At 34.0% G+C, this 15766-nt stretch overlaps 1 pseudogene across 1 annotated transcript in view; it reads right to left on the bottom strand.

The window, feature by feature from the left end:
- The window catches only part of LOC143235692 (adenylate cyclase type 1-like), a 130618-nt pseudogene that overhangs the window by 25416 nt on the left and 89436 nt on the right, over positions 1 to 15766 (bottom strand). The window contains exons 6-9 of the transcript XR_013019354.1: positions 15066 to 15193; positions 10596 to 10754; positions 7852 to 7996; positions 5 to 153 (exon numbers count right to left, since the gene is read on the bottom strand). The product of XR_013019354.1 is annotated as an adenylate cyclase type 1-like (transcript). The remainder of the gene's footprint in view (positions 1 to 4; positions 154 to 7851; positions 7997 to 10595; positions 10755 to 15065; positions 15194 to 15766) is intronic.

The raw sequence follows: 15766 nt of genomic DNA, 5'->3' as shown, positions 1-15766 counted from the left end.
TTGCTGCATTGTGGCTATGTTTGAAAATGGAACATCCACGTTAAACTTGATAGAATGTATCTTGAAGCACTACGTTTGATACGTTTTAAACGACAATTTTCGTCTAGCTGACCCATCTGATTGGTGCACTTGTAGCGTGTTGAGCAGGAACATCTGTGCAAAATGTAAAAATTATTTAATTGTTAGCAGATACACAAAAAAAACTTGCAGTAAAATAGTTTTATTGCAACAGTACATGATTTATAGAATGATACCAAATAATTTTACACCGAAATCTGTAAGTTCGTTTGTCCTAGATCAGTTTTATTTCTTTGTTGTGGGTTTGGTTTGTTTGAATTTCGTGCAAAGCTACACAAGGGCTATTCGTCCATAGTTTAGCAGTGTAAGACCAGAGGGAAGGTAGCTAGTCATCACTATCCACCGCTAACACTTCGGCTTCTCTTTACCAACGAATAGTGGGATTAAACGTCACATTAACGTCCCTCACGGCTGAAAGGGCGAGCATGTTTCGTGTGATGGGATTCGAACCCGCGACCCTAGATTACGAGGTCTATTGTTTTAACCGCCTGGCTTATCCGGATCCCGTTTGTTTCAGGTATCTCACAAAGCTGAGCTCAATATGGCTGGCCTTGACAGTAAGCCAGCAACAGCGATAGTCGTCACGTCCTTTCGGGCTACTCTTTTACCACTGAAAAGCACCTACTGGTTGAGTATGTCCAGGTTGAGCGACCTTGAACCAAAGATCCTGGATTCTAAATCGAAAGTCTGACCATCACAGCATGTTAAGCTGGCCTTATATTCGACAAAGATATAAACTGACAAAACTTGTATACGTCATTTATTCTATTTTCATAGTCTTTACCGGTACTTTAATATTAATAAACATAATGATAATGTTACCATTCATCAACGTTTGACCTTTTAATATGATGTTATAAAGTATGTCTACTGAGTTATATTTTCATCCGCCTATTGTATACGTTCATTGTTAAAAGAAGTGCGCGTGGATGTGTGCATTCAGACAGTAAGATGCGCGCGTTTTTTTCTCTAACAGTACAAAACTTAATACTATTATAATGTATTTTACGAACTCCTTTCAAAGTTGCCTCGTGACATGGGCATTGCCTTATTTTAATAATAATAATATTAATAATAAATTTATTAAGCAATAAATTAGACACAAAAAAATCAAATATCAATATAAAACCATCAACAAAGAGTTAACGTCCCTGTGATGGTTAAACACATAATAATGTAAAATCAAAACTTACAAAATCAATATAAAAGGTTCCCAGAATATTATCATCAGTATTTAAGATCCATTGTTTTAAGTATTTCTTTGATTAACACGATTAATAGAAGATCTTATACTATAAGGAAGGAATGTTATGAATACGAGGTGCCAAATAAAGATATTCATGAAGTGTGTAACTGTTTTACGTGGTGTGGGTACACAATTGAAAAAGATTGAAGTCGTGTAAAATATGAAGTGACTTTAAAAGGCCTAATTAAAAGAAACGTGCAATGTAGATAAAGCTAAAAAAATATAAATAAAGTTTATCATATGAAAGAGGGGAGCAAATTTACTGAAATCGGTATCAAGCCTATGAGTTAAAAATAAGAGAGAAAACACTTTTTTGCAACTTGTGAATAGGAAAAAAAGTCTTATATGTGCCACCCCAAATTGAAATACAATATTGTAAGAAAGATTGAAAGAGCATAATATACATACTTAACAAAATATGATAAGGAGCACAATGACTAAGTTCAAAAATTCAGCATAGAACTATATTTTAATTTATTAACCTAAAGAATTAATATGAAATCTGCCAATTCTAATTCTTTTCGATCTAAAAATAATTCCTAATTATTTAACAACAGGAAACTTGAGTCAATTTGGGGGACACTTACAATTAGGGTAGAGTATACCAACTTCACTAGAATTTGATAAAAAAATAGAAGGAAAAGCTGGAATGACAATTCATAAAGGGTTAAACTGAAGAAGAAAAGATTTAGATATATTTAAGGATGATTTCATTACAGAAAAGCCAATTTTAATTTTATTAAGATCACTAGAAATAATGGCTTCATTAATTAGATTTCCTTTACTATAAACAACAGCAATATCATCGGCATAGGCTTGGATATCTCCAAAAACTGTTGGTAAAGAATATCATTTATATAAAATGAGAAATAATAAAGGGGCCCAGAACAGAACCTTGTGGTACTCCAACATTAATTGTAAGCCAATCATCTATAATTATTATGGATACAAACTGATTGCTTTCTATTGTGAAAGTAAGAAAAACCAATCAAAAAACAATGCCTCTGAAACCATAATAAGATAATTTGCTTAACAATATTTTATGATTAACAGAACCAAAAGCTTTGGATAACTTAAGAAAAAACAGCAATTGATGAAGATCAGAATCGTAAGAATCTGTAATACTCCCCACAAGTACAAACAGCAATGGCCTCCGTTCCAGCCCAGGCCAGAAAGCCAAATGAGAAAGTAGGACAAAACTAAATGTCTATCAAGAAATGATAAAATTCTAATCTTCATAGATTTTTCAAATAGGTTTAGAGAAATGTATTATTAAGAGGAAATAGGTCTTATAATTCGTAAAATCAGAAATATTACCATGATTTATAAATAGGAATGACCAATGATAACTTTAAAGCATTAGGAAACTTCCCTTGAGTAAAAGATAAATAATTTAAAAAGTCAAAATTGGTGCAAAAAGATTAGGCAGGCTTTCAAAATCTTAACCGAAACACCATCTACACCATTAGAAGCTGGAATTTGATAAGGAGAAAATATTATTCATAGCTTTCAGATACAGTAACAGGATATAGGTGTCAAGAAGAAGAAGAGCAGGAGGTGCCCTGAGAACAAAATTTAGGATTGGAGCAAGTAGATTTGTAACATTAACAAAAAATAATTCAAATCAGATAAATCAGTAGTACCAAAAATTACAAAATTTCTTTCTTTTTTTAACATCAATAATAGAGTTAACAATATTCCAATTCTGTTTAATAGTTTTAGCATTCTTAAACAAGGTTATGATAATAAGTCCATTTAGTCTTACGGGTCAAGCTAACAACATAATTCCTTAAACACTCTAAATCTAATCTTTAGATAAATATCATCATGAAATTGATGTACTTTCTTTTTAATCCTTATCTCTTTTTAATCATTAACAAACCAATTCACTTTGGTAATCCATGGCTTAATTTTTCTAAACTTTCGTGACACAGAAACAGTAGTAGTACAACTTTGAATACAATCAGTTAATAATTTCAGCAAAATTATCATAAGCACATCATTAACATCATTGAACAATTCATAACACAGGACCAATCTGAAAAATTCAAACAAGAACCTCAATTCATTAAACTTAATCTTTTGAACATTTGAGACATGTTCTAGATCCGATAAAATGTCTATACATAAAACAATTGGAAAATGATCGGTCAAAAAACTCTCAACAATATAAGAATAAATAATTTTTTAATAGTATTTCCACTCATTAAAAAATGATCAATACAAGAATTAGTAACATAGCTTATCCGTGTAGGAGAAGAAGAAAATAATAACGAAGATTGTTCTCAGACAAAACTTAAAATATGCATTTTTTATAACAAACATCATCAAATGCCAAAACATCTATATTAAAATCACCAACAAGTATATTAATATCATATTTGTATAAATTCAATTCTAATGAAAGCTCATCAATAAATTTCAATACAGGCAATCTAGGAGATCGATAAACAACAAAGAGATTAAATTTCTTATTTTTTGAATCATACAAAATAAAATTAAAAGCATCAGACTTGAACAAAATGCACTTCTTTTATCATAGTCAGTATCTCAAACTTAAACAAAACCTGCCACTCCACTAGCCTTATTTAGACCAGAAGATGAAGAATAAAAGGAGTAAATTGGAATCGAAAAGGAAACAAATCAATCCTCAACAAACCAAGTTTCAGAAAAAGTTATTATATGAAATTTAACAATGCTTGATTGTAAAAACAAGAAATTGGTCAAAATTTTGAGTAAGACTTCGAATATTAACATGTATTAAATTTAAATGACCAACAGAAAAAACATTTGGTAAATCAAAGAGAAGAAGAAAAAGTTGGTGTAACAAATAACAATATCATCAAAAACATCAGCATTGCAGTATTTATAAATTATTAAGACAAATCAAGCAACGTAAAACAATGGGCTGAGTAATTTCTGATTTCCTAATAAGAATATTACCATTTCGATACCCAAAGAAATTTATAGCCAAGATCTTTCTGTTTTTGCTTTGCTTGCATGAAAATATCACGATAATATGGGGAGAGATTCTCGTTAACATAAACTGGATAAGATTCATTACAGACCTTAATATCATTAGTATTAAGAGCAGCGAATTTAGTTTCCTTAAGTTTAAGTTACAGATCAAATTTAATTTGCTTATGACAAAACTTAACAACAATCTGTCTCTGACTCTTATTTTCAGTTGTTTCCCTTCCTATACGATGAACAGTGTCAATATCTGTAGGGGTTCGCATCCCCATCGCGCCAAACATGCTCGCCCTTTCAGCCGTGGGGACTTTATAATGTGACGGTCAATCCCACTATTTGTTGGTAAAAGAGTAGCCGAGGAGTTGGCGGTGGGTGGTGATGACTAGCTGCCTTCCCTCTAGTCTTACACTGCTAAATTAGGGACGCAGATAGCCCTCGAGTAGGTTTGTGCAAAATTAAAAAAACAAACAAACCTTCTTATGACACAACGGTATGTCTGCGGACTTATACTACTAGAAAACGGGCTTTGATAGATGTGGTGGGCAAAGTACAGATAACCCTTTGTGCAGCCTCATTCGTAAAAACAAACAACAACAACCGATATAATAAATACCGTTTACGTTTAATTAACAGCCAAACATCATTAGAATACATTAACTTGACAATCTTTATATTTAATTCCAGAGTAAAAACACACAAAAACCAATAATTTTGGCTTAATGAAAGGTAAAACTTTCATTATTAGTTACAGACGAATAATTTTGGTAAAGCAGTTTATCACCAAATACTAGTCATGTGTTACCGAAACTAGTCAGTTGTGAACAAGGATAAAGATTTTACATTTTATTCGGTCCCAACCTTCGGTTTTTGTGTGTGTGTGCTTTTTCTTTTACCTTAACCCAGTAGCATGTGTGTTTTTTGATTGGTAATACAGAAACATGGATGTTTGAAATAAATAAGAAAAAGTTAAAACTACATGAGGACTAGCATGTAAACAATAAGGCTCCGTCTTTCGTCGCTGACTTTACTGTGTGTAAAACCCCTGGTTATGGACTATTGTTATGTACTGCAATTTTGGGACTGACCTGGTGGTTGGATAGTTTAATTCGTGGCCCGGCATGGCCAAGCGCGTTAAGGCGTGCGACTCGTAATCTGAGGGTCGCGGGTTCGCATTTCCATCGCGCCAAACATGCTCGCCCTTTCAGCCGTGGGGGCGTTATAAGGTTACGGTCAATCCCCACTATTCATTGGTAAAAGAGTAGCCCAAGAGTTGGTGGTGGGTGGTGATGACTAGCTGCCTTCCCTCTAGTCTTACACTGCTAAATTAGGGACGGCTAGCACAGATGGCCCTCGAGTAGCTTTGTGCGAAATTCAAAAACAAACAAAACACAGTTTAATTTGCAAGTAGCAGGTCGCGGGTACGACACTGATACCAGTCATCAAGCATATTTTACCTTTCAGTCATGCAGACGCTTGTAATGAGACGATTACTCCCAATATTAGGGACGGCTAGCACAAAATATCCTTCGGTAGTTTTGTACAAATTCAACTAATTAGTCATCAAACATTTCTTCAGAATTATGACAGTTATATTTAGTCTCATTTTTAAAATTATCACTATTTTTATCGTTTTCTGTAAAATTTATTTTTTCATTATCCTATATTTCCTTTATTTCTATGATCGTTTATTAAAATAAATAATATCTCGAACTGCATATTTCTCTAGATAGTTTGTTGTTTCGAGAAAAACCACATTGGGCTATTTGCTGTGCTTATAGCGAGGAATAAAGCTCCGAGTTTTAGCGTTTTAAGTTCTTAAACTTACAGCTGTTCCACGAAGGGGCTATTGTCTAATTGCAGCATATTCTATCATTCTAATTTGTAATTTCTATCTCACTAGCTCAACACATCCACACCTTGTAATGGAATTAACAATGACCCTTTTGAAGGTTCTTAATGTTTTGCTCCTTAGTGACATAGCGGCATGTCTGCGGATTTATAACGCTAGAAACTAGGTTTCAATATCCGTGGTTGGCAAAGCACAAATATCCTATGGCATAGCTTTGTGGTTAGTTCTCTTCACTCTTATAAACCAATTTATATTTTATTTAACTCTCGAGATTCCGAATTATTTAAGTAATTCGTACATACCCGCAATCAACGAATAAGTTAAGAGCATACGAGGTCTGTTCAAAAAATACGCGGACTGTTTGAATTGCGCGGCTCCAGTTGGTTCCAGGGGAATCCGCTTGGTGTCGCTAGGTTTGCACATATCAGCTGATTACGACGCCATTTCCCGATTGCAGATATCTTCATTTGTGTATTAGCTACGCGGTTTTAAGTGAAGTGCGATTTTTTCGTTTGGCGGATTTCAGAATGAATGAGCTGAAGGAGCAACGACTTGCTGTGAAATTTTGTGTTAACCTTGGAAAATCTGCAACTGAAACTTTTGCTATGCTTAACACGGCTTACGGTGATGTTGCTGTGAAGCGTACGGCATGTTTCAAGTGGCATGAACGTTTTAAGGATGGTCGACAGTCCATTGAAGATGATAAGCGTCCTGGACGTCCTTCCACGTCAACTGACGACCCACACGTCGACAAAATCAACACCCTGATGCGGGCAAATCGACGTCTGACTGAAGTACGTCAGGGAGTTTGCTGAAGAGTGTGGGATATCAGTTGGATCTTGTTACGAGATTTTGACTTGAAAAATTGAAGATGCGCTGCGTTGCTGCGAAATTTGTGCCTCAAAACTTGTGCGTTTTTGGGCAAACACTCGATCACTGTTCTTCCCCACCCCCCCTGCTCCTTGCGATTTTTTCTTGTTCCCCAAACTCAAAAGACCCTTGAAAGGAAGAAGATTTGAGACGATTCCTGAGATTAAGGCAAATAAGACGAAGGAGCTGGAGGACATTACAAAAGAAGCGTACCAGGACTGTTTCAACAAGGGGAAACACCGTTGGGATAAGTGTGTGCGTTGGGGAGAAGAGTACTTTGAAGGAGTCCCAGACCTGTAACTTCTAAAATAAAGTACGTTTTGTTTTATGACGTCAGTCCGCGTATTTTTTGAACAGCCCTCGTATGCTAACATACTATTCATTTTCTAGCCTGGTGGTTAGGGCTCTTGAATCGCAATTTGTGAGTTGGGAGTAAGTGGTTTTTAAGGAAGCTATTTTCCCTCCAGTCTGTCATTTCTAAATTAATGACAGCTATTTTCAAATGCGCGATATTCAAAACAAACAAACTCATTTGCAAGCTTCCTTAAGCCGAAAACAGCGCACTGTACTAGTTTTATAACCCACCTTATTCTGGACTTGCAGGTTAAGTAAACGAAACTGAATTTTACTCGATATTCATGAAATGAAGAAATAATAACGATGTAAATATTTAGAATCTCATAATCAAAGTTTTGTTAGCGTACATCTACGTAAGTTAATATCCTACTATTCTAAGTACGAAATTTACCCTCTAAAAGGTAAAAATTATCTAAATCGTCCTAAAATCCCTGTATTTTTATATGAATATCAAGAAGGTTGAGTCACCAAAACCCACCTTTCTACGTGAAGAAGGAGGAACAATGAAATAGGTTTTGACATTTTGGTCCCTTAGATAAGAGTTCCGGTTGCCTCCATGGCCTGGTATCACCTCATACTCGTCCCGTAGAAATTCCAGTGTTGCTTGAGTGATGTGAACCTGGCTGTGGGGTTACAAGACCCATTAAAAATGTTCTCCAAGCAAAAGAAAAAGTATTATATCGTAATTAGAACCAATGAAAAATACTGAGTTAGAAACATCAAAATAATCTTAAACGAGGGTTATCTAGGTCAATAAATGGACATGCATTTCGGCTGCAAAGTTGTAGATGTCATTTATATCATACAGTCGACTTGTGTTGGGACAGCAAAATTAATCTACATATTGTTTCCCTACCTGATGAACTCGAAGGAGATTTTCTCGTTTTATCTTGCACACTTGTACATGTGTCGAATTAATATTGGATGTATTTAGTAGCGCCAGTTTCATCAACTATGTGCAGCCTGCAGTATGGTGTATTTGCTTAGCTTTAATTTCGTATGCTGTTTTAGCTTTGTTGTTGCATGACTTGTTCTATAAATGTTCATTATGCTGCATTAAGCGTCTTCTTGGAAAGTAACATTTACTGTACATCTAATAGTTTTTTTTTCCTGCATTAACTTGACGTACGTGTATTTCAGGCTTACAGTATGTCACTAATAGATTATATTAAATTCAATTATATACATGTTGAAGAAGACGAAATAGCTGACATTCATGTGCTATTTTTCAACCTAAACGAAATCTTATGTGATTTAAACGTATAATTTAAAAGATTAACAATCCAGTAATGCATTCCGTCCATATGGTTATGAGTAACCGAACTGTGGGATCGAATGTCACTTTTATAACGTGTATAAGTTGAAAGTGCGTGTTTCGCGGCATATTACAAATTCGACCCTTGAACTGTATGATTCATAGGTCATCTTGCTAGCCCACTAGGCCGTGTTGCTTTAAAGTGTCTTATTATAATAAATATTTAAGTGAAAAATCTTGATAAATGATGGGTTGTTTAAATCTAAGGTGAGACTACATGTTGTAAATTACTGCGTTCGAAGTTAAGCTCAAAGCTACTCAAAGGACTATATGTGCTCCGCCCATCACCGGTATCGAAAACAGGTTTCTTGCTTTGTTTGTCCGCAGACATACTGCTGCGGCGCTAGGGGGCCATATTATGGAAATAACTTTAACAAATATGAATAAGTATATGTGTACGTGTGTTTTCTTATAGCAAAGCCACATCGGGCTATCTGCTAAGTCCACAGAGGGGAATCGAACCTGTGATTTTAGTGTTGTAAATCCGTATGCGGGGGGGGCATAAATAAATATAAAAATATTTTAGCGTTTGGTATTTAATGCAATCTGGTACTTTAATAATACAGTGTCTTATGGCTTCTGCTATTCACTTAACATTAGGCTAGGTGATTAAGGCACTCGATTCGCAATCCGAGGTCGCGGGTTCGAATCCTCGTCACACCAAAACATGTTCACCATTTCAGCTGTAGATGGCGGTATAATGTGACGGTCAATCCATTTTTCGATTCTACAAGAGTAGTTCAAGAGTTGGCGGTGGGTGGTGATGACTAGCTGCCTTCCCTCTAGTCTTACACTGGTAAATAAGGAACAGCTAACGCAGATAGCCCTCGTGTAGCTTTGTGCGAAATTCGAACCATTTAACATTTATTCGATTTTAACTTGTGTTAAAATGAGACAAATATTTAACTATAAAATAATATAATACTTATTCTTATTTATATTCGCTCATAACATAATTAGATTTTAGCCTTTTACTGAAGGTGAATACAAATAATGCAACGCATTAATTTACACTCTTACTTAATCTATTTCAACGGGATTCATTATAGTTGAAACAAAAACATTTTAAGTGAAAACCTGCTGGTTGGTTTTAGAATTTATTCAGTGTAGCTATTTTCAGATTGTTATATTTAGGATTCTTTTTTTGTTTCATACAAGAGTAATATTACCTCTGACTTTTATTATATTAAAATAACATGAGTAAAGTTAGTGTTAAAAAAACGTTAAACTCGAGAGTTGTCAAAAATTTGTCAAACCTTTTAAACGGTAAATAATTGTTTAATTATAACTAATTAACGACTTAACTAATCAGGCAGATGCTGATGATTATCTCGTACCATGATGTGTAAAGGTTTGTTACCACTGAAGATTTTTTGTATTTAAAAATAATTCTATTCCAGTTTCATGTACTTTGTACTATGTATACCAAATAGTTTTAGTGGAAATGTTTATGTTTAGTATTTAGTAAGTTTCTTTATGTCTCATACTCGTATCATGTTGAAAGTGACCGTGTTTGTCAGTATACTAACAGTTGTAGTTGACTGAACTTTAAATGAATTGTTATATATAAAACCGTAAATTTATCAATCAACTGAAGTTCAGGCTTCTTCCATCAACTGCTGCTCGATTATAGCACGAATGTATTTTCAGTACAGAATATATGATGTATTTATTGTTGAGAACAAGTCTTAGTTAATTACGATTATAAATTATTACTTCGACAGATGCATTTATCTTAACTAACCTTTACAACCTTTGATATGAATTATTCTTATGGCACCCAAACCAAAGATCCTTGAGCTCCTCAACATGTAAAACCTATCAAAATGCTACTAGTGATTTTATGTGAGAACACTGGCGTGAATATAAACTCTATAATACCTTGTAGACAAAGAATATAAGCTTACCCAGGTTCGCCTCCTGCTTCCATGTTGTTAGCCAACGTGACGTCATTACTCCACACATCATACTGCCATTTCCTCAGACCCAGAACTCCACAAAGAACTCTGCCAGTGTGAATTCCAACGCGCATGTTCAGCTGGACATCCGTGGTCTCCACTACAGAGCTGTTGATGGATAAATTAAAATTTATTATTATGTAAGAAGAGGGTTCAAAGTCGTCATAATTAAGATTTAAGTACCATAAAAAAGTACCAAGTTAGAAAATCTGAAAGGCTCTGACAGGTGAAACTCGTAATGAACAAATTATGACAAACGTATTAAAAAAGGAAAAACATCTCTAGTCCAAGTAATTTAGGCCCGGCATGGCTAGGTGGTTAAGGCACTTGATTCCTAATCCGAGGGTCGCGTGTTCGAATCTCCGTCATACCAAACATGCTCGCCCTTTCAGCCGTTATAATGTGACAGTCAATTCCACTATTCGTGGCCAAGAGTTTGCGATGGATGGTGATGACTAGTTGCCTTCCCTGTAGACTTACATTGTAAAATTAGGGACGGATAACGCAGATAGCTCTCGTGTAGCTTTGCGCGAAATTCAAAAACAAACAAACCAAGTGACTTTTTATTCACATTTTATTGCATAAACTATTCTAGTTTACATGTCAGCGGTGAATATCTTACTATTATCCTCTAAATAACTTTCCAAGTCTAACCAAATACAATAATAATGAATGTTATATTTCCAAAAATCACCCTAGTTTTTCAAGAATAAAAAATATTCCAAACAATCAATAATATATTTTTATTTAAAGATATTATTTAAAGATTTTGTTAACCATCATCTTTCATTAAACAGACACTGTTTCAAGATTTGGTTAACCATCATCTTTTATTAAACAGATATTGTTTCAAAGTTTGGTTAGCTATCATACTTCATTGAACAGATATTGTGTCAAGGTCTGGTTAGCCATCATACTTCATTGAACAGATATTGTGTCAAGGTTTGGTTAACCATCATACTTCATTGAACAGATATTGTGTCAAGGTCTGGTTAACCATCATACTTCATTGAACAGATATTGTGTCAAGGTTTGGTTAACCATCATACTTTATTGAACAGATATTGTGTCAAGGTCTGGTTAACCATCATACTTCATTGAACAGATATTGTGTCAAGGTTTGGTTAACCATCATACTTCATTGAACAGATATTGTGTCAAGGTCTGGTTAACCATCATACTTCATTGAACATATATTGTGTCAAGGTTTGGTTAACCATCATACTTCATTGAACAGATATTGTGTCAAGGTCTGGTTAGACATCATACTTCATTGAACAGATATTGTGTCAAGGTTTGGTTAACCATCATACTTCATTGAACAGATATTGTGTCAAGGTCTGGTTAACCATCATACTTCATTGAACAGATATTGTGTCAAGGTTTGGTTAATCATCATACTTTATTGAACAGATATTGTGTCAAGGTCTGATTAACCATCATACTTCATTGAACAGATATTGTGTCGAGGTTTGGTTAACCATCATCGTCTCAATATTTCGTACCATAATATTAAAATTTCTCGTTTGAAAATAGTTTTAATGTAATATAAATTTCTTTATAAATATTAAATTATGTAACTTAGATAATCCACACTGTTGTTTTACCTTCTAGAGTAATAATAATTCTTATTACGCCATTTACCGAAAAGTATCGTAAAAATTTTCTGATCAACCAATGTTCTAACGTAATGTAAGATAAATTGACATAAAAGTAGGATTCCTATTAATTCTTCTGGCGAGCTTTCCAGTGTAATAATAAGAATAATAAATATCATAAGTCAAACTATTATAGACATCTATTCTAGACTGCGGTATGTCTGCTAACTCTCAGAGCTGGAAACCGGGTTTCGATAGTCATAATGTAATTTTGTTCTAATTCCAAACATTCTACCAAATTCTTCTAGCTTAAGATTAGTAACATTTAGAGCTATTAATAGCAATGTCACTTTTCAGTCCTATTCTCTAACTCCACGTTTGTCTTTCCATTATAGTAACATTTCGTATTTTATTGGACGTTTAGTGCAGCATTAAAAATTACACTTGAAGATATGTTACATTGCTAGATTAAATAAATGTTCTGATAGATATTTCCTGTGGAAAAATTAAAATATTTCTTGCAACATAACGCTTTAAATAATTTTAAAAGTTTTTATTTCTCCAAATACCTCCATTATAAGTTTCTCTTTAAACAAACACTTCTAACTCACGTGCAATAAAATATCGAAATCCTTTATTTTAACACATATCAAGGTGTAATTGTTTCATTCATTTTTGTTAATAATTTCGTAAAAGACACTGAATAAATCCTTATATTGACAGATAACATCTGGCAAAAACAAATGACATCTTATTTGCTTTTAGAGAAAAACGTTACTTTGTACATTTTAACACTTGCCCTCTATAAGTAATTTCTAAAAAGGTTGCAATATCTATCGTTTTGGAATTGATAAGTCGATTGGTTTGTCATTTTTGATCAGACTATTAGGCTCAAAATATCTTTTGTTTGGTGGCATTGAGACGTCTCGCATGACCATTAGATTTATTCAGAATTCTGCGTACCTAACCCCATACTAGAATGTTTTAGGCAAGTCGCTAAACAGTTTTAATTGCTTCATGTATCCAGCATTTCCTTCACATAAACTTTGTGCATTCAAATTCAAAACACCACAACCAGAACAACGTTTCCTACACGAAGCACAAGTTTCTGGGTGAATTAGAATTACTATAATAAGCAATAATTATCACGCAAAAATTTTATTTCTTTTTTTATTCCGCTATTTTTACATCTATGGAAATAAATGAAATAACCCAAAACTTAATTTTGAGGTACAATTTGATTTATCTTATTTATTGTCAGTTAATATTGAGATTTAATTTTGTATTTTATTAAAATATCATACACGAAGTATTGTCATTGTTATATTGTATTAGTGTTCGTCCTCGCATAAATAATACATTCAGTATAGCTCGTTTTGTAATATTGTATCATATTATGTTATGCTTTTTATAGATAGTTACTTTTACATTTGGTGATTTTTTGCGATATTTACTGTTCATGAGAAGGGTCAGTAGCGAATTTAGGTAGAGGCTAGAGGAAGCCTCAGGGTTTGATTCGTTTTGAATTACACGAGGGCTATCTGCACTAGTCGTCCATAATTTAGCAGTGTAAGACTAGAGGGAAAGCAGCTAGTCATCACCACCCACAGCCAACTCTTGAGCTACCCTTTTAGCCACGAATAGTGGGATTGACAGTAACATTATAACGCAATCACGGCCAAAAAGGTGAGCAGGATTGATATGTCGGGCTCAGTCTCAGAACCAATGATCTTGATGAGAGCCCATTAATAATGCTATTCTGTGTTATAGGGCCCACACTATCTTAAACCTGCCACTGTGAAGAGTGTCTCAGAAACAACAATACATTTCCTTAAAAATGACATTTTGTGATATAATTTCTTTGAAATCTAATTAAGCTGATAAGATAATACAGCCTAAAAACTGAAATACGTTTACCTGATTCAGTATAAAATATACCAGAATACAAAGATAAATTTATTATATTTTCAAACTTAACATCCTTGTTAGGTAAAGTCGTTTTTTCAAATTTCAATGCTTTGAACAATTATTTTTGCATATAAAACTTGGCCACCGCGATCCTTAAAGTTAGCTACGAAATGCATTTTCTTAAACATCCAGTACATTTATGGGTTTTATTAAAACTTCGTATTTGTATTGTTATTCATACCTAAGATGAAACACGATATTCATGTTTGTTTGTTTTGAATTTCGCGCAAAGCTACACGAGGGCTATCTGGGCTAGCCGTTCCTAATTTAGCAGTGTAAGACTAGAGTGAAGGCAGCTAGTCATCACCACCCACCGCCAACTCTTGGGCTACTCTTTACTCTTTTATCAACGGATAGTGGGATTAACCATAACATTATAATGCCCCCACAATTAGAAGGGCGAGCATGTTCGGTGTGACGGGGATTCGAACCCGCGTCTCTCGGATTACGGTTCGAATACTTTAACCACCTGGCCATGCCGGGCCAACTTTTCACTAGCTGAATCAATATTGCGTCCAATGGTGTTCAAAAATATTATTTTTTCTTCTTTTTACAGTGCTTGAGTAATACGTGGATTTGAATGTAGTTTTGTTTAACATAGTTTTGCTATTTTAATTATATTTACCAAATTCATAGAATTAGAATTTCAACATTCGGTAAACTCATTTTGTTTTTATTTTTTTTATTCTCGATTGAATTTGTGATTCTAGTTATGACGATTTTCTGGTTGTTTTTCTATTTTTAAACAATTCGCTTTAAAGGTGTATTAAATAATGTATTGAACTTGAATCTGATTAATTTCTTATTAAATTATTACCAAATTATTAAAAACAAAACAGATAAAATGACTTACGCAATGGCTTCGATCATATCTAGTCCCATTTCCACACAACATTTAGCATGATCTGATCTGGGTTCAGGGAGTCCACTAACACAGTAATAACAGTCTCCAAGAAGTTTGATCCTTAAACAGTGGTTGTTCTATAAATATATATATATAATATTTTACTGTCTAACTGAACACTAATGTTTGTAAGTGACTTATTTACTGTTTCTAATTTTCATTATAATCTACTGTGATTTATTTGTTTGGTTGATTTTAGCGTACGACTCGAAATAGGCTATCTGCTCTGTGTATACTGCAGGAATCGAATTCTGCATTTAAGCATTATAAGCTTTCTACCAAATTAAAATAAAGAAGGCCTAGCGTTTAAGAATGGGATCGTTCCGGAGATTTTTGTCACACTAAACATATTCGCCCTTTCAGTAATGGGTGAGTTATAATATTACAGTCAATCCCACTTTTCGATGGTAAAAAGAGTAGCCCAAGAGTTGGCAGTGGGTGGTAATGACTAGCTGTCTTCCCTCTAGTCTTACACTGCTAAATTAAAGATAACTAGAGCAAATAGCCCTCTTATAGCTTTGCACGAAATTTATAAACAAAAAAACACGAACCGTCTCTGGGAAAAGAGACCGATATTTAATTCACTACTCTTACGCGATAAAGAAAAAGATAAAGCCGTTAACAACATAGTACTCAAAATGAATGAATCA

Source organism: Tachypleus tridentatus, chromosome 12 (assembly GCF_004210375.1).
Source record: "Tachypleus tridentatus isolate NWPU-2018 chromosome 12, ASM421037v1, whole genome shotgun sequence".
Taxonomy (NCBI): domain Eukaryota; kingdom Metazoa; phylum Arthropoda; class Merostomata; order Xiphosura; family Limulidae; genus Tachypleus; species Tachypleus tridentatus.
This window is presented reverse-complemented; position numbering and strand designations above follow the sequence as displayed.